Source organism: Meriones unguiculatus, chromosome 3 (assembly GCF_030254825.1).
Source record: "Meriones unguiculatus strain TT.TT164.6M chromosome 3, Bangor_MerUng_6.1, whole genome shotgun sequence".
Classification (NCBI taxonomy): Eukaryota; Metazoa; Chordata; class Mammalia; order Rodentia; family Muridae; genus Meriones; species Meriones unguiculatus.
This window is the reverse complement of record NC_083351.1, coordinates 136938771-136955874: the sequence shown is the minus strand read 5'-3', so window position 1 is coordinate 136955874 and position 17104 is coordinate 136938771. Positions and strand designations below refer to the sequence as shown.

General features: G+C 39.8%; 1 pseudogene; it reads right to left on the bottom strand.

The window, feature by feature from the left end:
* Positions 1-12481: 12481 nt before the first annotated feature.
* LOC132653149 (actin, cytoplasmic type 8-like) lies at positions 12482-16259 on the bottom strand (annotated as a pseudogene).
* Positions 16260-17104: the final 845 nt, after the last annotated feature.

Sequence of the window (17104 nt, the reverse complement as noted above, 5' to 3'; positions counted from 1 at the left end):
GTCTATATGAGTGAATATATACCCTGTGCATCTTTCTGCTTCTAGGATAGCTCACTCAGCATGATCTTTTCCAGATCCCACCATTTACCTGCAAATTTCACGATTTCCTTGTTTTTTATTGCTGAGTAATATTCCATTGCGTAGATATACCACAATCTGTAAAGCAAAGGACACTGTCCTCAGAACAAAACGACAGCCTACAGATTGGGAAAAGATCTTCACCAACCCTATATCTGACAGAGGGCTAATATCCAGTATATATAAAGAACTAAAGAAGTTAAACAGCAAAAAATCAAGTAATCCAATTAAAAAATGGGGTACAGAGCTAAACAGAGAATTCTCTGCAGAGGAATATCGAATGGCAGAGAAACACTTAAAGAAATGCTCAACCTCATTAGCCATCAGGGAAATGCAAATCAAAACAACCCTAAGATTTCACCTTACACCCATCAGTATGGCTAAGATCAAAAACTCAAGAGACAACACATGCTGGAGAGGTTGTGGAGAAAGGGGAACCCTCCTCCACTGCTGGTGGGAATGTAAACTTGTACAACCACTCTGGAAATCAATGTGGCTCTTTCTCAGACAACTAGGAATAGCGCTTCCTCAAGATCCAGCTATACCACTCCTAGGCATATATCCAAAAGATTCTCAAGTACACAATAAGGACATTTGCTCAACCATGTTTGTAGCAGCCTTATTTGTAATAGCCAGAAACTGGAAACAGCCCAGATGCTGTTTTTCCCCCTCAGTGGGGGAATGGATGCACAAATTGTGGTATATCTACACAATGGAATATTACTCAGTGATTCACACTTCTGAAGGTAGCAACGCTTTGAATCTGGCTACAGATAAACCTCTTACCCTACCCCCAAAAGTTGAATGTTACAAATTAACCACAGTTGTTTATGGTCCTTTACCTTCAGGGACAATAGGGATGATCTTGGGAAGAAGTGGATTAATTTGTCAAGGATTTGTTGGGCATCCGAGTATTGTAGATGGGGATTGCAAGGAAAAAATTAAAATCATGGCATACGTAAAAAGGGAGGTGAAAAGTAAAACAGGGCATTGAATTCCTCATCTGTTTCTCTTTCCCTACAGTAAGGGCAAAGCCACTCCAGTAGAAAGAACAGGCACATTTGGGAGTTCTGGAAAACGTGTTTTGGCAAATGGTAGTTAACAGTCAGAGACCCAAATTGATGGTACTAATGAATGGGGTTGAAATAGAAGGTTTGGTAGATACAGGAGCTGAGGTCGGTGTCCTTTCCCAAAAGTCTTGGAATCCAGATTGGCTACTCTAGAAGGTTTGTACACTGTTTATAGGAATGGGTAAATTACCTCAGATACGACAGAGTGCACAGTGGATTCAGTGTGTGGGACAAGAAGGGCAAACAGGGAAGCTGAAACCTTATGTGGCTGACATGCCCATAAATTTATGGGAAAGAGATCTTTTACCACAGAGGGTACTCAAATTAATATTCCTTCAGTCCCAGAGTCAGCAAATGATGCTATTAGGGGTGAAATGGTAGATGTTCCTAGGGAAGGTTTTGATATGTGTCATCAAGAGCAATCACAAGCTGTGCCCACTGTCCATGCACAGAACATCAATGAAAATGTATAAGAGGAGCCTCTTCTGAAATACCAACAGCCTTGCTCATAAAGTGGCTGTCAAATAGACCTGGGTGGCAAGAGCAGTGGCCCATAACAGAAGAAAAATTTCAGGCCCCTGAACAACTGGTACAAGAGCAGCTGGAGGCTCAACAGATAGAATGGAATTCTATCTGATAGATGTGCATAGATCTGTATAGATTCTGTACAGATAGATGGAATTTCCCTGTGTTTGTTGTAAAAAAGAAATCAGGAAATTGGAGGATGATAATGGATTGAAGAGCAGTGAACAGAGTCATTGAACCAATGGGTCCTTTACAGCCTGGAATTCCTTTTCCTCCTTTGTCACCTAGATCTTGGCCTAGAATAACAATTGATTTAAAGGGTTGCTTTTTCCCAGCACCCTTGCATGAGCAGGATAGGGAAAGGTTTGCTTTCTCAGTACCTGCTCTCATCAGCAGTGTTCCAATAAAGAGATAACACTGGAGGGGGTTGCCGCAGGGCATGTTAAATAGTCCAACTTTCAATATTTTGTTTTATAACCATTAGAAACAATTCACAAGCCATTTCTTCAATCTATCATTTATCATTACACGGATGATAATTTGTTGGCTCATTCTAACGCAGATACTTTAGAAAAAATGTTTAAGGAGACACAAAGAATTATGCCAGGCTTGCATTTACAGATTGCTCCAGAAAAAATGCAAAAAGGAGACTCAATTAAGCTATTTGGGTTGTAAAATTCGTGAACAAAAAATTCGACCACAAAAGGTACAGATCCATAGGGAACAATTTGCAACTCTTAATGATATTCAAAAATTAATGGGAGATATTAACTGGCTGAGGCCTACGATTGGATTAAGTACTTATGAGTTAAGTAATTTGTTTCAGTCCTTACAAGGAGATTTAGATTTAAACAGTCCAAAGTGTCTAACAGCTGAATCAGGAAAAGAGTTAATTTTGTTAGAGCAAAGACTGCAAGATGCTTATGTGGATTGAACTGATCCTAAACTTGATTGTATTTTGGTCATTTTATCTTCAACTTACTCTCCTACTGGGCTCATTATGGAAAGGAAAGATAGTATTATAGAATGGATTTTCTTAGCACATAAACAAAGTAAAAATTAATGATAAACATAGAAAAGATTTCTGAATTAATTATAAAAGGTAAAATAAGACTATGTCAATTTTCAGGAATGGATTTGGCTGAAATTTTAGTGCCTCTTACTAATACTTGAGATTATCTCATTATGGGTAATCAAAGAAGATTGGCAAAGAGCTTGTAGTAACTATTTGGGAGAAATTAACACCAAATATCCTAAAAGCACACGTATACAGTTTATAAAAAAAGAACTAATTGGATTCTTCCACATACTGTAAAGAAAACGCCAATCCCAGAAGCACCAACATTCTATACAATGCAAACAAGATGGGCATGGCAGGTTGTATGTCAGACAAAATAAGCAAGGTGGTCAAAAGCCCACACACTCAGGTCAGAAATCACAGTTACATGCAGTCCCAATGGCAGTAATAGATTTTCCTGAATCTGTTAACATAATTACTGACTCTCAATATGCAGAACGAGTTGTTTTGCATCTAGAAACTGCTGAATTTATTCCTGATAACTCAGAATAAACTTTGTTATTTATGTAATTGCAACAGGCAGCCAGAAGTGGAAAGTATTCATCATGTATTACTCATATTCAGTCTCCTACAGGTTTGGCAGGTCCACTGACATAAGGAAATTGATCAGTTACTAATAGGGAATGCGGTGGAAGCCTCGGAATTTCATGTTACTGTTAACACCATGTTAACAGTAACAGTTTAAAGAAATAAATTATCTATCACTTGGCAACAAGCCAAAGGAATAATAGAAAAGTGTCCTACATGTTCTCTTTATAACCAGACTCCATTACCTGCTGGAAGTAACCCTGGTACCAAAAGAAATGAAATCTGGCCGATGGCTGTGTTTTGTTTGGAAGAATTTGGAAAACAAAGGTATGTACACCATACCACTGATGCATAGTCAGGGTTCCAAACGGCCACTGCTTTAGGTTCTGAGAAGGCTGATTGTGTAATCACACATTTTTTTGGAAATAATGGCAATTATGGGGAGGCCTGCACAAATTAAGACTGATAACGCTCCTACATGTGTGTCCAGTAAGATGAAGCAATTCTTTGCATGTTATAATATAAAGCACATTACTGCTATACCACACAATCTTACAGAACAAGCCATTGTGGAGAGGGCTAACTGTACCTTAAAAGAGATGCTTATTAAACAAAAAGGGAGAGTAAAGACCCCAAGGACAGTGTAAATAATGCTTTAACTCTAAATTTTCTTAACGTTAGTGAAAAAGGAACAACAGCAACTGAAAGACACTGGGTTATGGGAAGACTCTAGAACTAGACAATCCCAGTTGACATTATGATGGAAACCTGCAACAGTTTTGAGATGGGGACATGCTTACCAATAAAACTCATTTTTTATGTATACAGGATTTTATTTTTAATCAAATTATTATTATTACTAATATTAGTTACAACTTATTCACTTTGTATCCCAGCTGTAGCCTGCTCTCCCATCTTCTCCTGGTCCCACCCTCCCTCCCTCTTCTCCTCCCATGCCCCTCCCATAGCCCACTGATAGCTGAGGTCCTCCTCCCCTACTATCTGACCCTAGCCTATCAGGTCTCATCAGGACTGTCTGCCACAGGGAAGGTGATCAAAAAGCAGGCAATCAAGTTTATGCCAGGGATTGCCTCTGATCCCCTTACTAGGAAACCTCAATGTAGACTGAGCTGTCCATGGGGAGGACCTAGACATGCTGCTCAGATTTAACCAACAAAACTTATAAAGGTTAAATTTAACCAGGAAAACTCTTACTAGCTGAAACTTGAATGTCTTTGCAAGATAAATGAATCTTGTTGGCTACCTGGTTCTCATAATGCAAAAATGTACCTATAATATTACCTTTTTTAAAAAGTTTGTTTCTTTTCAGAGCAAAAGGCCAGATAACAGTGAAGATAAAGCAAGCAGCCCAGGTGATTTCAGCCTCACAGACTGCCTCAGTTACTGTTTTCCCAAGAATCTACACCCAGATCAACTTCAAAAGGGCTAACCCAAAGGATCGCTACCACAGAGACTGGACAGAAAACATGCAGACTAGACAGAAAACACAGAGAGTGGACAGAACAGATACAACTAACTTTCCCAGTACTTGGCCAATACCCTAATTATTTTAGGGCACCCAAAAAGATGATTTCCCCTAGCCAACAAAAATAATTTTAAGAACACAATGCTCCCCTACTTCCAAAAGGCGGGTTGGGTGTACTGGTCATTTGGTGGGTTATGGATTAGTCAGGGTAAGGGAAAAAAACAAAGTAAAGGTTAAAATCAGGAATCTCTTTCCTTTTCCCCTTTCTTTTTCTTTTTCTCTTATCTCTCTCTTAGCTAGTATTAGGGGAAAGGAGAAAAAAGGGAATAATTTAAAAGAGGGGATATAGGATTACAGGATGAAAGGTAGATTATTGAATCTACTAGAGTCAAATATTATGCATTGGTATGGATTTTTGCATATTGGTCAAAATTCAAGATTGTTTTGTTCAGCATTTGCTTAATGTATTGTACATATGCAGTTCATTTGAAAATGTGTAAAACTCATCTTACAAGAAGCTAACTATTGCAAAATATTCAGGATGATTGGAAATGCAAATTAGCAGTTAGTAACCTATAATCTTACTTGTTGCCTTGTTAGATACTAGTTTAGTTGATTACAGAAACAAGCTTTATTACTCTCTTGTATATGTTTTTCAAGGTTCAGTAGATAGTACATAGTTAGACACACGCAACATTGCTCTATAGATAGCTGAGAGATGATAGGTGATAGATGGATGGATATGATTACATACTATATAATGGTAGATAAATAGGTTGTCTTCAGAGGTCTACAGAATATGGCATTTGAAGATATTTTAATAATAAAAGGCTTTTCTGACAGAGACACATCTGCTTCTGGCAGCATCTCTAATCTACCTCAAAGAAGAGAATGGGCATCAAAGAAAAAAAAGTGTCAAGAAAGCCACTTGGGGGAAAAATTGTCCTTCAACTGCTCTCAGAGAGAGCCCCTGTTCCCCTCACTAGGAAACTCACTTGGAGACTGAGCTGCATGGGCTACATCTGAGCAGGGGTTCTAGGTTATCTCCATGAATGGTCCCTGGTTGGAGTATCAGTCTTAGAAAAGACTACTGGGCCCAGATATTTTGGTTCTGTTGCTCTTCTTGTGGAGCTCCTATCCCCTCCAGGTCTTTCCATCTTCCCCTTTTTTCATAAGATTCCCTGCACTCTGCCCAAAGTTTGGCTATGAGTCTCAGCATCTGCTTCAATACCCTGCTGGGTAGAGTTTTTCAGAGGCCCTTTGTGGTAGGCTCCTGTCCAGGTCCCTGTGTAAGACGCTGAATCCTCATTCAGAAAGGCAAATGGGATAGATTTATCTTATATAAAAAATTAAATCAAGATAAAATAAGCAACTTTCGCAGATTTATACCTATAACAAAATTAAAGTGGTAACAAAAATTCTACCAACTAAAACAAAGGATAGGATTGTTTACCAGTCTAAAGTATCAGTGGGACCTGAAGGATTAGAGCAGATAAATCGGGTGGACTGAGGTTTCATGTAACAGCCAACTTTATTCCAAGCATCAGACAGTTCATACCATGAAGGTTAAGGACAGTCACGTGAATAAAGCACACAGCCAAGAGGAAATGGTACGGTGGGCAAACCATATGTGAGCAAACAACCAAACATGTTTATACATATGTCTGCATGCATGTGTTTGTATGTATGTGATAAAAAATGAGATAATGAAAAATTTCAGGAAAATGTATGTCACTGGAAAATACACATAATTTGCCTATCAGCCAGGCTCAGAAGAGCAACCACTACATACTTTTGTCATATGTGAATCCCAGCTTTGAACTTTTTGTATGTTTAACTTGGACTGTATGTAGAGACCATGTAATTAGGATTAAAGCATTGTCCATGGGCCCATTGAGGAAGAAGAAATAGTTAAATACAGGTAAAATCAAACTATGGAAGGAGAAAGATCGGAAAGGGTCAAACATGAAGGGATTACAAGATGAGGAAAAGAGAGATGACTGTTTAACCAAGATGAAGATCTGCAGAAAAGCTGTATGTTAACGTATGATCTTGCAGTCAAGAAATATGAAATTAGAGGAGAAAACAGAACACAGGTGATGAGAAATAACAGTGGGAGAATACACTGGGCTGAAAATATAAGTGGAGACAAGAGTATTCATGTGTATTATTAATGCTAAAGGAAATATGAAATTTAACATCCTTTGGCTTCAAGAACATTACTGGAAACACAGCATATATTTAATGGCATTTAGAAAACAGCACAGTGTAATTGAAATTGAAATATTTACTTAATAATGGCTACTTAATTATTATTATTATTATTTTATTTTTTACCAGTGAGCTGTTTTTGCTCTTTTTCTGACTTCTGTGTTTGGTCTCCCAAAACAGATTCTGTTGAGAAGCCCACTGAGCTAACTATACTGAATATTTAGAATAAACAGCTATTTGATTTTATGGTGAATAATGCTTAAAAATTAGTTTGGGAAAATATTTTTATTTTTCAAATTAAAAAATTCCCTTTTTCCTGGGCGCTTTTATTTTTCTTCACAAAATGACATTTTGCAGGGTCTTCATGTTCTCACTGAACAGTAGAAATCCAAAATTTGTCATTTGTAAGGGAGTGAGTGCATAAAACCTTACTGAAATAAAAAGGAAGGGGGGGTCCAAAATAGCGGTGACCAGCATGCGCCTATCTGAGGGTCATAGGATCCGAAACTCCGAAATTGGTGAATGGAGGTGCAGAAGCCAGAACATCGACATTGAGACTTCCTGGGCAAGAGGGGCAACCTGCGAGCTGGGACCTTTTGGATCCAGGTCACCCGCAGATGTCTCCAGGGACTGAGAGTGGTGACTATTCAACCCCCCTGAACTTCCGCTTGGAGGGCCTCGCTCCTCCCACCTTGGCGGACGCAGCCTGAAGTGCCCACTGCTCCAAGCCCAGCTCGGTAACTGAGACAGCAGAGGCGGGCAACAGTGCGTAGCTGTCCAGGGCTCCCAGGCCCACAGGCAGCTGTACAGGGTTCCCAGGGCCTCCCGGGTCTGCAGTGGTGGTGGGTAGCTGTGCACGCCTCCAGGGCCTTCCAGTGGAAACCTGTACCAGCCTCCTAGGTCTATGGCGGTGACAGCAGGTGGCAGCCAGCCCTAACAGGAGCCTCCACGCTCCATGACTGAGACAACAGGAGTGGCCAGCCCAAGTAAGGGTCTCCCTACCCAGCGGACAAACAGTGGCCACCACTGAGCTGATGGATCTCCTACAATCTAATTTTTGCCCCTGCAGGGCCAAATCTGAGAGCAGAGAACAGGGGAACCCCTGTGCTTTCCCATTAGGCCTGATAGCAAGTGAATGGGCCTTCAAGTGAATGCACGCAGAGCCCAGATCCAGGGTCCCTCTATGCTAGAAGCCAGACATCGGATCCCTCCCACCCACACACCCAATGTGTGCAACATAGGGATTCTTGGGACAGCATTCTCAATATTGAAAGCCCTATTCTGTGGGTCTACCAGTGGAGTCCAGGCAAACAATTCCTGGAGCCGATCTGAATACCAGGAGGACAGTATGACAGGACTGTAGCCACTGAGGTATTCAGGGAACCTGTGCATGTGCATCATGTCTGTGAACAGTGCCAGCACCTGCACCCCCTCCTGTGGCTAACCCCACATTGCAGGCATCTACACGCTCCAGCACCCTGTCCTTCAAGGCACACTTTCACATCCACGGCCACCCTTGTACACCTGCATCTGTGACCTTCCTCCCTTAGCTACAGCTGAAACACCAATATACACTCTCAATCCCATGGACCTCTGTCATCTTCCTGAAGAATACTCCAGACACCAGACAACGACCCAGTCTGAAGTACAGACTCCAGGAGCAAATATCAAAGGCCATGGATAAGCAGATGCCTAGAGATCGGTGTAAGAACACATCCAACAAAAATGAAGACTTCATGGCTTCACCGGCAACCCCCAAAATCAATGGATATTTTAATTCATCTGAAACAAAATGATTTTAAAGCTATGCTTTTCCAATTATTGCAGGCACATAAAGAGGAAATGAACAAATCTCTCAAAGAGAGATTTAGCTATACAAATGGAGGCAAATAAAGAAGAAACAAAGCTCTCAAAGAAATACAGGCAAATACAGCCAAACAAATAGAGGCACAAGTAGAGGCACAATTAGTGGCATTTAGAGAGGAAACAGATAAAAAAAAAAAATAGAAGCCATCATGGAAATCCACAGGAATCCACATTCAAACAGATGAAGGAAATGGTGCAAGACATGAAAACAGGATTAGAATCAATAAAGAAAACACAAACAGAGAAAACCCTGGAGCTGGAGAACTTAGAGAAAAGATCAGGAACCACAAAGGTAACCATTACCAACAGAATACAAGACATGGAAGAGAGAATCTCTGGTGCTAAAGTTACACTCGCAGAAATTGATACTTCTCTCAAAGAAAAAGTAAAAACAGAAAAGTAACAAACAAAATATCCAAGAAATCAAGGACGCCATGAAAAGACGAAATCTAAGAATAATAGGAATCAATGAAAAAGAAGACTCCAGGCTTCACGGTCCAGCAGTCCAGAAAATATTTTCAAGAAAATCATAGAAGGAAAGTTTCCCAACTTAAAGAGATGTCCATAAACATTTAAGAAGCCTACAGAACACTAAATGAAGGTACACTTATCAGAATCACATCATACTTCTCAACAGAAACTATGAAACGCAGAAGGGCCTGTATAGATATCATGCAGACAATAAGGGACCACAGATGCCAACCCAGACTACTATATCCAGCAAAGCTTTCAATGAACATATGATGGAGAAAACAAAATATTCCATGACAAAACTAAACTTAATATCAACACAGCAACCCAGCCCTACAGAAGATACTAGAAGGAAAACTCCATTCTAACAAAAACAATTACACTCAAGAAAACAGAGGATATAGATAACTTCACAATAAAAAATTAAAACACACATAGAAACACAGTAACACCACCAACTCCACAATAAAAGGAACTAACATTCATTGGTCATTATTATCTGTCAACATCAATGGACTCAATTCTCCAATAAAAAGACACAGACTGAACAGAATGGTTGCGGAAACAGGATCCAACATTCTGCTGCATCCAAGAAACCCACCTGTTCAATAAAGATAAATACTACCTCAGAGTAAAGGGCTGGAAAAATGTTTTTTTCCAAGCAAATGGACCCAGAAAACAAGCTGGGGTAGCTATTCTAATATCTAATAAAATAGACTTTCAATCAAAATTAATCAAAAAAGATGAGGAGGGGCACTTCATTCTCATCAAAGAAAAATCCATCAGGAGAACATCACAATTCTGAACATCTATGCCCCAAACACTAGAGCACCTACATTTGTAAATTAAACATTTAGGCTTAATCACACTTCGATCCCAACACTCTAATAGTGGAGACATCAACACTCCATTCTCACCAAGGGACATTTCATCTAGACAGAAGCTAAACAGAGGGAAATAATGACACTTGCAGAGGTCCTAAACCAAGTGGACCTAATAGATGTTTACAGAACAATTTACCCAACTCAAAAGAATATACCTTCCTTTTAGCACCTCATGGAACCCTCTCCAAAATAGACCATATAGTTTCTCACAAAGCAAGTCTCAACAAATACAAGAAGATTGAAACATTCCCTTTTATCCGATCTGACCACCATCGACTAACACTCTACCTCAAAAACAACAGAAATAGCTAAAAGCCTACATACACGTGGAAAATGAACAACACGCTACTCAAAGACACCTGGGTCAGGGAAGAAATAAAGAAATCAAAGACTTCCTTGAATTCAATGAAAATGAAGGCACAACATTTCCAAACTTATGGGACACAATGAAAGCAGTGCTAAGAGAAAAATCCATAGCACTAACTGCCTTCAAGAAGAAATTTGAAACATCTCATACAAGCAACTTAATGTCTCACCTAAAAACCCTAGGGGGGAAAAAGAAGAAGTAGACACACCCAAGAGGAGTAGATGGCTGGACATAATTAAACTCAGGGCTGAAATCAATAAAATACAAACAAATAAAACAATTCAAAGAATCAATGAAACCAAGAGCTGTTTTTTTTTTCTTAAGAAAATCAACAAGATAGCCAAACCCTTAGCCAAACTAACTAAAAGGCAGAGAGAAACTATCCAAATCAGCAAAATCAGAAATGAAAAGGGGGCATAACAACAGACACTGAGGAAATCCAAACAATCATTAGGTCTTAACTACAAAAGAGTATATGCTACAAAATTTAAAAATCTAAATGGACAATTTTCTTGATAGATTCCATTTACCAAAATTAAATCAAGATCAGGTAAATAGATTGAATAGTCCTATATTGCCCAAGGAAATGGAAGCAGTCATCAAAAGTCTCCCATCCAAAAAAGCCCAGGGCCAGATGGTTTCAGTGCAGAATTCTATCCATCCTTAATAGAACAGCTAACTCCAATTCTCTTCAGACTGTTCCACAAAATAGAAACAGAAGGAACATTACAAACTCATTCTATGAAGCTACCCTCACCTTGATACCTAAACCACACAAAGACCCAACCAAAAGAAAAGAACTTCAGAACTAACTCTCTTATGAACATTGATGCAAAATGCTCAATAAAATATTTGCAAACTGAATCCAAGAACACATAAAAAAATATTATCTACCATAACCAAGTAGGCTTCATCCCAGGCATGCAGGGTGTTTCAATATATGGAAATCCATCAATGTAATTCACTATATAAACAAACTGAAGGAAAAAATGCATGATCATCGCCTTAGACACCACAAAAGCATTTGACAAAATCCAACACCCATTCATGTTTAAAGTCTTGGAGAGTTCAGGGATACAAGACACATACCTAAACATAGTAAAAACAACGTACAGCATGCCTATAGCCAACATCAAACTCAATGGAGAGAAACTTAAATCAATCTCACTGAAATCAGGGACAAGGCAAGGCTGCCCACTCTTTCCATATCTCTTCAACATAGTACTTGAGTCCCAGATAGAGCAAAAGACAACTAAAGGCGACCAAGGGGATACAAATTGGAAATGAAGTCAAAGTAGCACTATTTGCAGATGATATGAGAGTATACATGAGAGCAATCCCAGAAATTCAACCAGAGAACTCCTTCAGCTGATAAACACCTTCAGCAAAGTGGCTGGATATTAAAAAAAAAAAAAAAAAAAAAAATCAGAAGCCTTCTTGTATTCCAAAGACAAAAGGTCCAAGAAAGAAAACAGGGAAACAACACCCTTCACAATAGCCACTAATAAAGGAAAGTACCTTGGTGTGACTCTAAGCAAGCAAGTGAAAGACCTGTTCTATAAAAACGTCAATTTTTAAAGAAAGAAATTGAAGAAGATATCACTGTTGGAGATCACTGAATGTTGGCTGAAGATCCAACAGGCTAGGGATTTCTTTTCCATAGCTTGTTCTCCTCAGCCTCCAAGGGACCAAGCCACATGGCCTGAGGACCACATCAAGTTATGCATAGGATATCAAACATGTACCAGCAGTATTAAACATGCAAGTTGAATACGAGATCTCAAATCAGCAACAAGTTCTTTGGTCCAATGCTGATATTACATTTTTGTGAGGTTACATGAGGTATACATCTGCCAGAGCAAATTGATATTTCAAGATCAGTTTATGGAGCAGATGCCCAGCATCTACTCAGTCAATCTAGAAGCATTTGTGGTGGGCTATGGAAGGACCCCACTCCTCATACTCCTGTTTGCTAATCCATATCTGCCTGAAGGTGGGCAGTGAGGCCATAATGGAGCTGCCAATCCAGACTCATTGCAAACAATGCTCTTGACTTTTATTGTGCTGGGTGCTAGGGCTGTGATCTCCTTCAGCAGCCTATCATTCATGCCTGGACACATGGTGGTACCACCAGACAGCACAATGTTGCCAGACAAGCTCTTGTGGATGTCCACATCACACTTCAAGATGGAACAGTAGGTGGCATATTGAATGCCCAACGACCCAAAGACTCAATGCCCAGGAAACTGGGATGGAAAGCACCTCTGGGCACCAGAATCACTCATTGCCTACAGTGTTGTAGGTGACTATTAATATTTACTATTAATATATCTTTTAGTAAAGCTGTTGTTAATCCTAAATAGCTGTATAACCAAATCAACACACAGAGACTAGGATTTAGTTAGTTAACCTGGAACACAATGCTGGGCAATGGTTGTTCTATCATAAACCTCCAAGCCCACGTAGTTTCTACCATTCAGAGTTCCCACATTGCACTTGAGTTTAGTGATATATTAGGTCCAGTCCATCTCTCCACATCGTTCCAAGACCTTTCCTCCAGCTCTGCTTTCCCAGCTCTCTCCTCCCTTCTCTCCTCCTCTGCCTCCCACACCTTCCTGTCCTCTGGCTCCTCCCTCTCTTCCTGCTCCCTTTTCATTGCTCAACATTGTGGCTAGTTGCTTTATTTTGGCATGTTTACACAAAGTTGAGACAGGTGATGCTTAGAATAAGTATCACAATGCAATGTCCGGACTGAAACCAGAGAGTGGGGGAGAGAAATCAGCATTTGAACGAACAAGGGTAAGGTGCATACATTCCAAAAGAACATTATACCAGCACTATAGTGAGGATGTGACAATCAGGCAGCCTGTACCTTTGCTCCAAAAGAGAGTACGTAGCAGAGGCCATTTCTTGATCAAAATCTAAGGCAACATAACACAGTTTTTCTCTCATGTCACATACAATCTCCCACTCAGCTGTGGTGGTAAAGCTGTAGTTCCACTCAGTGAGGATCTTCATGAGGTAATCTGTCAGTTCCCTGCCATCCAGGTCTAGATGCAGGATGGCATGGGGAAGGGCATAGCCTTCATAGATGGACACTGTATGTGTGACTCCATCACCAGAGTCCAGGACAATTCCTTTTATGCGCCCTGAGGCATACAGAGCCAGCATTGGCTAAATGGCCACAAATGTGGCTGGAGTGTTAAGGGTTTCAAACATTATTTGCATCTCTGTTAATCTTAGGGTTCAAGGGGTATTCTGTAGGAAGCACTGGATGAAAGTGAATAAACTATAATTAATATACAAAAATTAAAATTAAAAAAGAAAATGCAAATGGGAAGCATTTACTAAAGCATTTTAAAAACTATGATATTATAAAACCATCTTTTTATCAGCAATCTATTCAGAGCAGGTTTTTATTTTTTTCCAGGAATGAACTACATATAGTCTTAAAGTTGTATCTGATTAAAAACAAAAGAAATAAAAAACAAAAAAATAAAAACAAACAAACAAACAAACAAAAAGAAGGACTTTGTGTTCCTCAGAAGCCACACACAGCTTGTTGTAGAAGGTGTGGTGCCCAATCTCCTCCATGTCATTGAATGCTCAATAGGATACTTCTGGGTCAGGGGTCAGGAGACCCTTCTCGCTTTGGGCCTCATTGCCTACATAGGAGTCGTTCTTGCCCATGTCAAATATGATGCTTTCACATTGAGGTCTCCCAGTGATGAAAGGGAACACTGCCCTGGGGGCATTATCACCAACAAACCCAGCTTTGCGCATTCCAGAGCCACTGTAAATGACTACTGCTCTGGTTTCTTCTCTGGTTGCCTCTGGGATAGGAAAGAGAAAGCAGCAGAAGATGTTCAGTTTAGACCAGTGGCAGACACTGGGCATGAAATAAAAACCAAAAATCAATGAAATGTGATCTACAGCTGAAATATTTACTTCTTATAAAAATACTGATGAGACCTGATAAGCCAGGGTCAGATGGAAGGGGAGGAGGTCCTCCACTATCAGAGTACTGGGGAAAGGGCATAGGAGGAGATGAGGAAGGGCAGGATTGGGAGGGGATGAGGGTGGAGATACAGCTGGGACAAAAAGCAAATAGATTGTAACAAATAAAAAAATTATATTAAAAAACTCAAAAAATAATAAAAAATAAACACTGATTGGTATTTCAATGTGCCATTTGGTCACATACTACACCCCAGAATGTTCCATCCATACCAACACACAAAGGGTTAATGGGTGCTGCTTTTCCTGAAATTAGTTTAGGGTTTACCAATCCTAACTCTATTTTCATCCATTGAGCAGAAACTTATTTTGATTTTCCATCATAAGTTTTTCTCATGTGCTGGTGAAATCATTATGATAAGAGCAAAATCTATTTTACTCAATATGTATGGTTCCTGTAAGGTTTGGGTACCATGTTTCAAGTAGCAAAATAACAGTTATCAGCTAGTGTTTTTCTGTGGGAAATTCTATGTTCAAAACACAAAGTCATGAGTTAAGGACACCGTGGAGCACAAAATGGAGGGGCACGAACAGCAGTATAGGAAGAGATGGAAAGAAATGTCAAACAGAATAGCTCTCACTTTGTTGACCCTAGGATTGTTAGGACATCACTAGTTACTTAAGAGAAGGTGATAGCACAGGTAGAGAAGAGGCTCAGCATTCAGTGTTGAGAAGGACTCAGGTTAGACAAGTCTAATATGTAGTTTGTACATGCCTGCACCTCCATGTTTCCAGAGCAATCCATGTTTACAATAGCCAGGCAAGGGGCAGACTGGACTCTCCTTATCTCTTGAAGAAACAAGTCACATGAGAACGACCTACATAAACTCTTTTCTGTCATTTGTGTTACACTGTCACTTTTCTCTTGCACATTTTCCTGTGGTGACAGAGCTCACAGGGCGACTTTCTGATGCTTCCTGTAACAAAGCATGTCACAGCCTAAACCATTAACTGGAATGTGAGCTCATTGTCACAACATGGGCCTATGATGTTGAGATCTGGGCCAAATCCCCAAAGAGCACACCTCCAACAATAAGAAAAATGAATAAAAGTAAAAGCATTAAAAAGAAATGAGAGCATATAAGTTGTACGGGTCTGTGACTTTGCATGAACAGCTACCAAGAACTGTGCTAGAGGATGGTAAAGGGTCTCTAAAATATGTTAGCTGTGCAAGATAAGAACACAAAGAAAACATGTTAATGTTATATGGTAGCATTTGTCGCTAGAGCCCTGAATCCATGACTGATCGAAGGCTCTGAACAAACTGATACAGCGAAGCGCACAAAGCTGCAAACCAGCAGTGAGCCAAATGTCCTCACGTATAAAATGGCAGATGCAGATATTCTCACAAGAATCAGTTCACACAAAAATAAGCTAAATTCCAAAGACTCTTTTCATTTATATTTAGATTTATCTGCAATATTACCTAAGATCAATGTGCATTACACCTGAGAATTGCAAAGGGAGGAGTGATGGTGCAATTTACCCCAATTTCAGTCCTTCCTCCTCTTTCCAAAAAATCCCTACAGCAGCAACCATCTATTATTTGAGCTGAATAAAAATACCTCGTTGTCTTCTTGCAAGAGTCTGCAAGATGAACTCTAAACTTAGCAAGTTCATTCTTACCATCTTCCTATACAGTAGAGTACCAATCCTTTTCAAAATAACCCTTGCACATACATCTTGGATTCATCAATTTCACCTTCAAGTTAAGCATTATTCTAATCTTAACTTTTATATAAACCTATCAGAAATAATTTAAGAATATTTCAAAAATCATATTGAACAGGTACTTTAAATGATATCATATTATATGTTTGCAGTTCTTCAGATACGTTTGATTTCCTCAGGAAGAATGTGCAGAAATTAAAACATAATGAGTTTTCCATAGGCCCTGTTCTCTCTTTAACTACCGTGCTTTGGACATTCGATAGAGTTCTTTGATGGTAAGTCTTTATTCTTTGAATGTAGGAGACTTGTAGAAGAAATCTGAAGAGCCGCAGTGCTGCGGACCCTATTAAACAGTGGATCCCAGACCGTTAAAATGGAAATACTGTCTTAACATGTGCCCCACGAGGATATGAAATTGCAAACTGATAGAGCAACACCCATGTTCACAAGATGATTGTCCCTTGATGGCTGATCACTTTCTGATTTTACTGTCATATGCCCTACCCCAAATGTCGCCTCAGCTTATCTGAGCCTTCCATCCTGCAGCCATCCAAGCTTTTGGAGCTCTACTCTCACTGTCTTAAACAGGTGCCAGCATCAGGGAAATGCAAGTCAAAACGACCCTGAGATATCACCTTACACCCATCAGAATGGCCAAGATGAAAAACTCAAGCGATAACACATGCTGGAGAGGTTGTGGAGAAAGGGGAACCCTCCTCCACTGCTGGTGGGAATGTAAACTGGTACAACCACTCTGGAAAGCAATCTGGCGCTTTCTAAGACAATTAGGAATAGTGCTTCCTCAAGACCCAGCTATACCACTGCTAGGTATATACCCAAAGTTCGTTCAAG